Genomic DNA, 12500 nt, shown 5'->3' with positions numbered 1-12500 from the left:
GTAGGTACCGTGGGCAAGAGACCGTGATATCATCAGTATTATAAATATTCTCCGGCTTTTCACAAGTCTGCATCTTTTATAAGAATAAACGGTTGCATTTGCTATGCGATTTGGGAAGGTAAACTTAGAAAGGTTGCAGTGTGTTTGTGTGTCTTTGTGTTCGTTTATGCTTGTATGTGTGTTTGTTTGTGTTTGTGTGTATCGTTGTGTTTGTTTATGTGTGTTTGTTTGTGCTTGTGTCTTTGCTTATTTATTTTTGCTTGTGTGATATTTTGTTTAAATTGGTTAACTTCGTCATTGAATTAATTACATTATCCAATTATGTTCTCACATGAAAATGGGGGTATAAATAGATGTCATAACCATTACCATATATATACATATATATATATATATATATATATATATATATATATATATATATATAAATATATATTAAAATATTATAAACAAAAAAAAAAAATCATTGTAAATATCCACGTCCCAGCAAGCGTGTCAAACAGCCCAGGTGTCAAGAGGCTTGTTTAAGCTCCCATTAACCTCGGGGGACGTGTGTGTGTGTGTGTGTGTGTGTGTGTGTGTGTGTGTGTGTGTGTGTGTGTGTGTGTGTGTGTGTGTATGCTTTTGTATGTGTGTGTGTGTGTGTGTGTGTGTGTGTGTGTGTGTGTGTGTGTGTATGCTTTTGTATGTGTGTGTGTGTGTGTGTGTGTGTGTGTGTGTGTGTGTGCTTTTGTATGTGTGTGTTTGTGTGTGTGTGCTTTTGTATGTGTGTGTGTGTGTGTGTGTGTGTGTGTGTGCTTTTGTATGTGTGTGTTTGTGTGTGTGTGCTTTTGTATGTGTGTGTGTGTGTGTGTGTGTGTTGATGCGTGCGAACGTACATCGTGATGCCCTGTGGCTATTTCTAACTCCACACAACCTTTTCCGCATTGCATCGCTCATATTTTCATGACGCGTGAACTTAGGCACCGCTTTCTTAAACAATAGAACATAAGTCTCAAACATCATATATATGTATATTTATTCATCTATTTGTTAATTCATTAGTTTATTTATGTATCTGTCTTTTTTTTTGTATCTATCGATTTATTATCTATTTATTTATTTGTCTATGTCTTTGTTTGTTACTTTATTTATTCATTTATTCTTCATTCACCAATTTATCTATTCATTATTATGTATATTCATTCATCTCTTTATTCACTCATTAGCTTATTTATATGTTTTATTTTATTCACTTTTTTATTTTATTTGTCAATGTATTTATTTATTCATTAATTTATTTACTTACTTATTCCTCCATTTATTTATCCATTCCTCCACTTACTTATTTTTTCATTTCCTTGTACCGAAGAAAAACAGGAATAGAGTCTCTTTTCCCTCGAGCTCTTGGGTGCGATAATCTTAAATAAAGAATCCTAAATAAATATATGATCCTTGCTAAAAAAAAAAAAAAAAAAAAAAAAAAAAAAAAAAAAAAAAACTAAATAAAGAAATAATCCTAAAAATAATCCTAAATAAGTAGATAATCCTAAATAAATATAAAAAATTCCTAAATAAAGGAATAATCATAAAAAAATCCTAAATAAACAGATAATCCTAAATAGATAAATAATCCTAAATAAAGGAATAATCCTAAAAGTAATCCTAAATAAATAGTTAATCCTAAACAAATTAAAATAATGCTAAATAAAGGAATAACCTTTAAAATAATCCTAAATTTGTAAAAACTAATCCTAAATAAAGGAATAATCCTAAAAATAATCCTAAATAAATAGATAATCCTAAATAAAGAAAAACAACACTTAAATTAAGGAATAATCCTAAAAATAATCCTAAATAGTAAGATATTCCTAAATAAAAAACTAATCCTAAATAAGGGAATAATCCTAAAAATAATCCTAAATAAAAAAAATAATCCTAAATAAAAAATAATTCTAAATAAAAAATAATCCTAAATAAAGGCATAATCCTAAATAGATAAATAATCCTAAATAAAAAAATAATCCTAAATAAAGGATTAATCCTTAAAAATAATCCTAAATAGATAGATAATCATAAATAAAAAAAATAATCCTAAACAAAGGATTAATCCTTAAAAATAATCCTAAATAAAAAGATAATCATATTTTTTTTAAATAATCCTAAATAAAGGAATAATCCTCAAAATGATCCTAAATAGATAGATAATCCTAAATAAATAAATAAATAATCCTAAATAAATCATTAATCTTAGACAAATAAGCAATCCTAAATAACCAAATAATCCTAAATAAATGGATAACACTAAATAGATAGATAATCCCAACTAAATAGATAATCCTAAATACATAATCCTGAATAAACAAATAATTTTAAACAACACGATCTTAAATAAATTAATAATCCTAAATAAAAAAGTTAAACCTAACTGATTGAATAATCCTAAATGGATAAGTAATCCTAAATAAATAATCAGTCTTAAATAGATAAACAATCCTAAATCAGTGAATAATCCTAAATAATCGAGTAATCCCAAATAAACAAAGCATCCCAAATAATCAAATAATCCTAAATAGATAATCCTAAACAAAGAGATAATCCTGAATAGGGATAATCCTAAATAAAGAGAGAATCCTAAATTAATAAATAATCCTATGTAAGTGAATAATCCTAAATGAATAAATAAATAATCCTAAAAAGATAATCCTAAATTAATAAATGATTTTAAACAACATGATCCTAATTAAATGATCCCAATTAAATAATCCAAAATAGATAACCCTAAATAGATAATCCTAAATATTTTTTTCTAAACAGATAAAATTAAATATATAATTAATAATTAATCATATATAAATAAATTAATGAACCAAATAGATTAATAATCCTAAATATATATATAAAAAATCCTTAAAAAAAAGTAATCCAAAATAAATAAATAGTCAAAAGTGGATGTATTATCCTAATTAAATAATCCTTTTTAAATAGATGATCTCATATGAATAAATCATCCTAAATGAATAAAAAATCCTAATTAAATTATCCTAATTAAATAATCCTAACTAAATAATCCTGAATAAACAATCCTAATAAGATAATCCTGAATAAATAAACCTAATTAAATAATCCTAATTAAATAATCACAAATATATAAATAATTCTAAAAAAGAATAATCCTAAATAAAAAATTATCCTAAATAAAAAAAATTATCTTAAATAAATATTCCTAAATAAATAAACAAACTTAAATAGATAGATGACAATAAGCAAATAATCCTAAATAAATAAATTATTCGAAATAAATACATGACCCTAAATAAATAATCCTAAATTAATCATCATTAATAATCCTGAATAAATGAATAATCCTAAATAAATAGGTAATCCTGAATAATTGAATAATCCTAAACAAATAATCCTTAACGAAAAAATAATCTTAAATAATCCTAGAGAAATAATCCTAAATAAACAAAATAATCCTAAATAAACAAATTAATCCTAATGAAAAATCCTGAACGAAAGAGTAATCCTAAACAAATAAATAATCCTACGTAGATTAATAATCCCAAACAAAAGGATAAATCCTAAACGTCACAGTACCGAGAGCGGAAAGAAATCAAGTAGTAGGATTAAGCAACAAGGAAATAAACAAGAAGGAGGTAAAGCAATCAATATAAAGCGACTTCGATTCAGGATTTTTTTTTTTTTTTTCTTTTTCATTTTTCATTAATTTTCATTTTTCATTTTTCATTTTCATTTTTCATTTTCATTTTTCATTTTTATTTTTCATTTTTATTTTTCATTTTCATTTTTCATTTTTCATTTTTCATTTTTCATTTTTCATTTTTCATTTTCATTTTCATTTTTCATTTTCATTTTTTCATTTTCATTTTTCATTTTTCCTTTCTTTATTTTTTTTCATTTTCATTTTTCATTTTCATTTTTCATTTTTCATTTTTCATTTTTATTTTTCATTTCTCATTTTTAATTTTTCATTTTTCATTTTTATTTTTCATTTCTCATTTTTAATGTTTAATTTTCATTTTCATTTTTCATTTTCATTTCTCATTTTTCATCTTTCATTTTCATTTTCATTTTTCATTTTCATTTTTCATCTTTATTTTCATTTTCATTTCTTTATTTTCATTTTTCATTTTTATTTTTCATTTTCAATTTTCATTTTCATTTTCATTTTTTTATTCATTTTTCATTTTCATTTCTTTATTTTAATTTTTCATTTTTATTTTTCATTTTCATTTTTCATTTTCATTTTCATTTTTTCATTTTCATTTTTCATTTTCATTTTTCATTTACTTTCATTTTCATTTTTCATTTTCGATTTTTCATTTTCATTTTTCATTTTTCATTTTTCATTTTCATTTTTCATTTCTCGTTTTCATTTTTCATTTTTCATTTTTCATTTTTCATTTTCATTTTTCATTTTTCATTTCTTTTTTTTTTTTTTTTTTTTTTTTTGCAAGCGTGGCACGGATGGAGATGGTGATTTAGTATAACCCTATCAAACCCTTTTGATATGTGTGTGTGTGTGTGTGTGTCTGTGTGTGTGTCTTTGTCTAAATCTGTGTGTATGTATGTGTCTGTCCAAAAAAAATGTGTGTGTGTGTTTGTGTGTGTGTGCGTGTGTGTGTGTGTGTGTGTGTGTGTGTGTGTGTGTGTGTGTGTGTGTGTGTGTGTGTGTATGTGTGTGTGTGTGTGTGTGTGTGTGTGTGTGTGTGTGTGTGTGCGTGTGTTGCGTGTGTGGCGTGTGTGTTGCATGCGTGTGTGTGCGTGTATGTGCCTGTATCTATATGTCTGTGTCCATAGCTGTGTGCATGTATATGTATCTGCATCCATGTATGTACATGTCTCTGTATCTATATCTATACCCATCACCAGACAACAGACAATCCACAAACATCCAAAAAAACAAGATTCTGTCCCCACCACATCAGCGTGACGTCACAACCTCATCTCCCTTTCATCAGCATCATGGCGCGTGGAAGCAAATCTCTTTTTCTTTTTTTTCTATTTGTTTATTCTTTAGATCTCGGCTAGAAACGCGAGGCCCCTTCCTGTCTGCACCGCGGGGAAAGAACCATCGATATTGGCCTGGAAAGGGAGGTGCCTGGGTCGGATATTCGCCGTGCGTGCAAGGGATATCGAGTTCTTAGTGTTGTTGTTATTGTTGTTGTTGCTGTTGTTATATTATTATTGTTATCATTATCATTTTCTTTATCATTATCATCAGCATCCTCATCACCATCATTATCATCATCATCATCACCTTCACCTTCATCACCATCATTATCATCACCATCACCTTCATCACTATCATTATCATCACCATCACCATCCTCATCACCATCCTCATCACCATCATTATCATCACGATTTTCATTACCATCATTATCATCACCATCACCTTCATCATTATCATTATCATCACCATCACCATCCTCATCACCATCATTATCATCATCACCATCACCTGCTTCACTATCATTATCATCACCATCACCATCCTCATCACCATCATTATCATCATCATCACCATCATTATCATCACCATCACCATCCTCATCACCATCATTACCATCAGTACTGGCATTTGTCCGATCTTTGTGCTCGGGCTTAACTTTGAAGGTTCAAGGTTCTACTCGTAGGAATTCCGTACCTAAGTTTGAAAATAGTAACTTTTTTCAAATTATATGAAGTTAGGGGAGTGGGATATGCGATGTAGAAAAGGATTAATTAGAGCATAATAAATATTAGACTGGTGATGATGCTGACAGAATAAAAGTGATGTTTTAAAGCAATGGTGGTTCCCAACTGTGACTAATATATCAGTGACTGCCATCTATTCAGGTTCAGTTATTGCTAGTTATGTATAATGTAATGGTGTTAATAGCCGTAGGACGAGAAATATTCAAATTTATTAATGTGCGAGAGAGAATCGTATGTAGGTACTGTAGGTCAGATAAAGTTTTAAATCAATTATTAATATTTCTTGATCCAAAAAAATAACCATGAAATACATGAAACGCATACGTATTTTTTTCGCCATTATCCTATGTCCTTATCTCACATTTTCTATATCTTATATATTTCCATGCTCTCGAGAAAAAAAAAACGATAGATCTCGAAGCCGCCGTCAGTTGGGATTCCGAACAGCAATATCATTATCGACGAATCTTGGCGGTAAATTCGCCTCGACGCCCAGTCACGGGATATTGGAAGTGCGTCGGCCGCTGCCTAATTTACGTCGCTGTGTAAGCCAGTTAAGACAGAACCATCGGTGACAGCGAATTTCAGGGACCACCGAGTCCGAATGCGACGACGGCGACTTCAGAACGAACGACCAATCACAATCGAGGTTTTCTAAAGGGGACGATTTCCCTTGGGCGATCCACTTGAGCGTTTCATGTCATTACTAAATTCTGACGGTGTTTATAACGAGTAAGATATATGAATCAGGTAAATAAAATGTATCTTTAGAATACTGATATTAAAAAAAATTGAAAAAGATGAATTACGAAAAAATATTCTTATTTGGATGAATCTCTTAAGTCTATTATCATCCCGAAATCTCGCAGGAGTGAGAACCGAAACAAGTAAACATCAATTAATATATACAGAATTAATATACTACAAATGATAAATCATTCCAGAGAGACGTTCTCACAAAATTCAAATATCGTGTCGTTAATTACAAGTGAGAGCGTGGACGCTACATAGCTGCAGCGATTTATCATGAGCAGTAGCCATAATGATCGTCAGCTGATGGGTTTGGTCTCACTGCTGACGATTTAATTGGTTTATTGTCGACGATTAAAGTTCATTCCCTAATGGCCTTCATTAATCCAATCGCCTCGCTGATGAAGGTTCTTTCTTGTTTCCAGCATCGACGATTCTCTTTTCTCTCGCCTGTCTGCACGGCGGCCGGGATCTCTCTCTCTCCCTCTCTTTAGGTATTCATCTTTCTCTCTTTGACCCTCCCTTTCTCTTTCTCTCTCTCTTTCTCTCTTTCTCTCTTTCTCTCTTTCTCTCTTTCTCTCTTTCTCTCTATCTCTCTATCTCTCTATCTCTCTATCTCTCTATCTCTATCTCTATCTCTATCTCTATCTCTATCTCTATCTCTATCTCTATCTATCTCTATCTCTATCTCTATCTCTATCTCTATCTCTATCTCTCTCTCTCTCTCTCTCTCTCTCTCTCTCTCTCTCTCTCTCTCTCTCTCTCTAGTCTCTTTCTTTAGAGGCGATATATGTATATTCAATATTCAACACACACACACACACACACACACACATATATATATATATATATATATATATATATATATATATATGTGTGTGTGTGTGTGTGTGTGTGTGTGTGTGTGTGTGTGTGTGTGTGTGTGTGTGTGTGTGTGTGTGTATGTGTGTGATAAACTGTTACATAAGTGTGATAACAATATAATAATAGTATAAGACATCTAAATTACGGAATTATGGAATTTTAATACCCTTTACGTATACTTCCACATTGAATTTCATATGCAATACACTTATTGATAACCAACGCAGACCAAATAATGATATTGCATACTTGTGGACGATATTACTTGCAAGAATAAAATTCCTCGTGCCTACAGAGTTTCAACATGAAAAGGGTAAACAATCCATTACACCCTCTGTGATCTTTATAATTAAGCCAGGCCGTTCTACAGCGATCGAGCACTAGAATGTAATTTAGGAAATATGTTTCATGTTTTTTCAAAGTACTCCCCCCCCCTTACCCCAGGCCATATATGCACAACGAATGGTGGTGGAGGTGGGGGGGGGGGGGGAGGGGGGGCACGAATATTCTTCCCTTCGTTGTTTTATTTGCATTTTCTTCAGCATAAATAAGTGTGTGTGTGTGTGTGTGTGTGTGTTTGTGTTTGTGTTTGTGTTTGTGTTTGTGTTTGTGTTTGTGTTTGTGTTTGTGTTTGTGTCTGTGGGCGTGGGCGTGGGCGTACATATATACATATATACATATATATATACATATATATATATATATATATATATACGTGTGTGTGTGTGTGTGTATATGTATATGTATATGTATATAATATGTATATACATATTATATATATATATATATATATATATATATATATATATATATATTTATATATATAATTATATATATATTTATATATATATCATTATATATATATTTATATATATATATATATTTATGTATATAATTATATATATTTATATATATATATATATATATATATCACACACACGCACACATGCACACACGCACACACACGCGCGCGCACACACACACACACACACACACACACACACACACACACACACACACACACACACACACACACACACACACACACACACACATATATGTATATAGGCATGTGTATACATATATATACATGTATATGTGTGTGTATATATATATGTATATGTGTGTGTATATATATGTATGTGTATATATATAATATATATAGGCATATATATATAATATATATAATATACATAATATATATAACATATATATCTTATATATAATATATATTATATATATATCATATAATATATATTATATATATATTATATAATATATATATAATATACATAAAATCAAAACTGTATCTCCAACGATGTTTGTTTTTTTGGACAAATCATTCATGTCCTAAAGAATGCGATTTAATTCTTAACTCTTTACGCTTACGCCTTTTTTACGCCTTTAACCGAAATTCGCCTCTTCTAAACGTACAACAAATCTGCACCAAACATCACGCAGTAACCTCAATGTAATGTAAATCGACCAAAATCCACCTGCGTTAAATGGCATAGATACGAAACTCCATAGAGCATCTTGCCAACGTACCCAAGAGAGAATCCACACACCCATTCCTTCCTGGTTCACATCCTCGTGTCCTCTTTGCCCTTACAAGCCCGCAGCAAGAAGCTATGTTATTAGACTCAAGCACAAAGGTGACAGCGTTACGTGAAAGGAGGGAAATACCTGTGTCAAATCTCTGCTGGTGGAGAAAAAGTTTTTCATTTCTGAAACTCAACGTTCTCTGTGTCCTATTGTAATAAATCTAAAACGAGGAAATGGAACATAATACAAAAATATGTGGCATGACAACACACGGGGAGTGAACGAAATACAGCAAAGAAGCATAGGTACAGAACTCAAAAAAATCATTCTAAGCTTCCAAACAGACAGATGCGAAAATGAAAGGACAGTAAAGGGAACAGCCACACATGACTCATTTCTGATAGATGTAGGAATAAAAACGAGAAGTGAATTGATCTAAAGAAATTTAAAATTAAGTATCACCTGGAGAAGGGTAATTAAACTGGTTCTGCGGAAGCATATATTACCTGGTCATCTGTCATAATAACACTATGTACCTGTACAAAAAATTGACTAAGTAAATAGCAGAAACTAGTCCCCCTCATATCAAACAGACGAAGGACTTATATATGTCCTTATTTTAAGAAAAATATTTTATTTATTTATTAAATATTTTACTTATTTTAAGAAAAATAGTGTGCTCACTCTCATAAGTACGCCCAGAACGATGAATCTTTGAACATGGAAATGGGAAAATGCCACCAGACTGGAGACAAAGCTTATAAAATTCTTAACTTAAGACGACTGAAATTGGAATGTCATGAGTTGCTCTATTTTACTACCTTGTTGAGTTTCCCCCAACAGAGGAAATGGAAAGGAAACCCATGAAACCATATGTAACCCTTCCAAATATGGGACTAGGGATAGATTATGACCATGAAAATACCATCGCTGGTTGCTTGCAAAAAGTTATGCTGCGTAAGGTACTCCTTGTCTTGCTCGTCCAGACAACTTGTCAGGTCTAGTGGAACGAGGCCGCGTTCGGAACCTGCGACGCTTTCACTGTCTACAATGCAAGCAGCTCGAAAGTAAGCAATCACCATTTCACCATACCGGTATCTTTATTTTACACGCTGCATAGGTTTTACAACTCCTCTGAAGCATGGGTAACCTATCTGCAACTAACAAACACAAAATTACCCTTTGATAATAACAATAAAGGGCCATAAAATTACCCACCAATATCTTATGACATTGTTTACATACAACGTCATCTCGCCCTGTTCTCCCGGCTGCGAAGGAGAGCGAGATGGACGAGATAGACTTGTCCCGGACGCCAACGTACGGGTTTGAATGGTCATCTCGTCCATCTTATCTAACTTGCTGGACGAGGAGTTCCGAACACAGCATTTGAGGTGGCAGAAATCTTCAAATGTAACCCCACCTTATATAATGGCCAGAGCACCTGTCGCTGAATAAGCATCTAAAAATATTTTCCCACTTCCAGTCACAGTTTGAGCAGATGATTTGTTGAGCTAGTGAAACTTCTGCAGATCTGTGAGGTGCACCTCCCTCTTGACTTGTGCAGGCCAGATGCAAGTCTACAATACACATATGTCCATTCCCCACATTTCTTACCACCCAAGAAGGCCTTCATTTGCCAAATTCTGTTAAGAGAGAGAAAGACACAGAGAGAAAGATATTGACAAAGACAGACATACAAACAGACCGAGACAAGCCTACCACCCAAAAAGCACCTTAGTTGATTCAGTTTCTTTGGCTCTAAGAGGCTGGTCTTGCCCTGTTTCTATCAATCCACCTTTCTTGCTTGTTCTGGTATCAACATTTTTTTTCTACAATTCACCAATTAGGGGCATTGTCCTTAATTGGTGAATTAATTCAATTGTCATTTTAAAAAATTTCGATAGGGAAAAACACCTAAAATTAAGGATACAGAAAAAATCAAGAAAAATATACATAGACGATAAAGAAACAGACACATAGACGTAGACAGGCAGACAAAGCCAGAGATAGACATATACACAAAAAGCACCAAGAAAGAATCAGTGTAATATCCATTAGACATGTATATTTTCTATTGTTAACATTGTTATTATTACCTTTAAATATCCTGCCCTTCTGTTTGCCTGTGCATGTCTTGCCACACACACGTACATTCCCAGCCGACCCGGTCTAGATTACACAAACACCGCAGCCACATCTGCCTTTCCACATACCAACGCCCTCGCGACTAATCAACAGATTCTATATAGAACTGTGTAAGAGCCGTAAGAGAGAGGGTAAAAAAAACGATAGATCTCGAAGCCGCCGTCAGTTGGGATTCCGAACAGCAATATCATTATCGACGAATCTTGGCGGTAAATTCGCCTCGACGCCCAGTCACGGGATATTGGAAGTGCGTCGGCCGCTGCCTAATTTACGTCGCTGTGTAAGCCAGTTAAGACAGAACCATCGGTGACAGCGAATTTCAGGGACCACCGAGTCCGATTGCGACGACGGCGACTTCAGAACGAACGACCAATCACAATCGAGGTTTTCTAAAGGGGACGATTTCCCTTGGGCGATCCACTTGAGCGTTTCATGTCATTACTAAATTCTGACGGTGTTTATAACGAGTAAGATATATGAATCAGGTAAATAAAATGTATCTTTAGAATACTGATATTAAAAAAAATTGAAAAAGATGAATTACGAAAAAAATATTTTATTTATTTATTAAATATTTTACTTATTTTAAGAAAAATATTTTATTTATTTATTAAATATTTTACTTATTTTAAGAAAAATATTTTATTTATTTATTAAATATTTTACTTATTTTAAGAAAAATATTTTATTTATTTATTAAATATTTTACTTATTTTAAGAAAAATATTTTATTTATTTATTAAATATTTTACTTATTTTAAGAAAAATATTTTATTTATTTATTAAATATTTTACTTATTTTAAGAAAAATATTTTATTTATTTATTAAATATTTTACTTATTTTAAGAAAAATAGTGTGCTCACTCTCATAAGTACGCCCAGAACGATGAAATCTTTGAACATGGAAATGGGAAAATGCCACCAGACTGGAGACAAAGCTTATAAAATTCTTAACTTAAGACGACTGAAATTGGAATGTCATGAGTTGCTCTATTTTACTACCTTGTTGAGTTTCCCCCAACAGAGGAAATGGAAAGGAAACCCATGAAACCATATGTAACCCTTCCAAATATGGGACTAGGGATAGATTATGACCATGAAAATACCATCGCTGGTTGCTTGCAAAAAGTTATGCTGCGTAAGGTACTCCTTGTCTTGCTCGTCCAGACAACTTGTCAGGTCTAGTGGAACGAGGACGCTTTCACTGTCTACAATGCAAGCAGCTCGAAAGTAAGCAATCACCATTTCACCATACCGGTATCTTTATTTTACACGCTGCATAGGTTTTACAACTCCTCTGAAGCATGGGTAACCTATCTGCAACTAACAAACACAAAATTACCCTTTGATAATAACAATAAAGGGCCATAAAATTACCCACCAATATCTTATGACATTGTTTACATACAACGTCATCTCGCCCTGTTCTCCCGGCTGCGAAGGAGAGCGAGATGGACGAGATAGACTTGTCCCGGACGCCAAAGTACGG

The sequence above is a fragment of the Penaeus chinensis genome, chromosome 35 (genome assembly GCF_019202785.1).
Source record: "Penaeus chinensis breed Huanghai No. 1 chromosome 35, ASM1920278v2, whole genome shotgun sequence".
NCBI classification, from domain to species: domain Eukaryota; kingdom Metazoa; phylum Arthropoda; class Malacostraca; order Decapoda; family Penaeidae; genus Penaeus; species Penaeus chinensis.
This window is presented reverse-complemented; position numbering follows the sequence as displayed.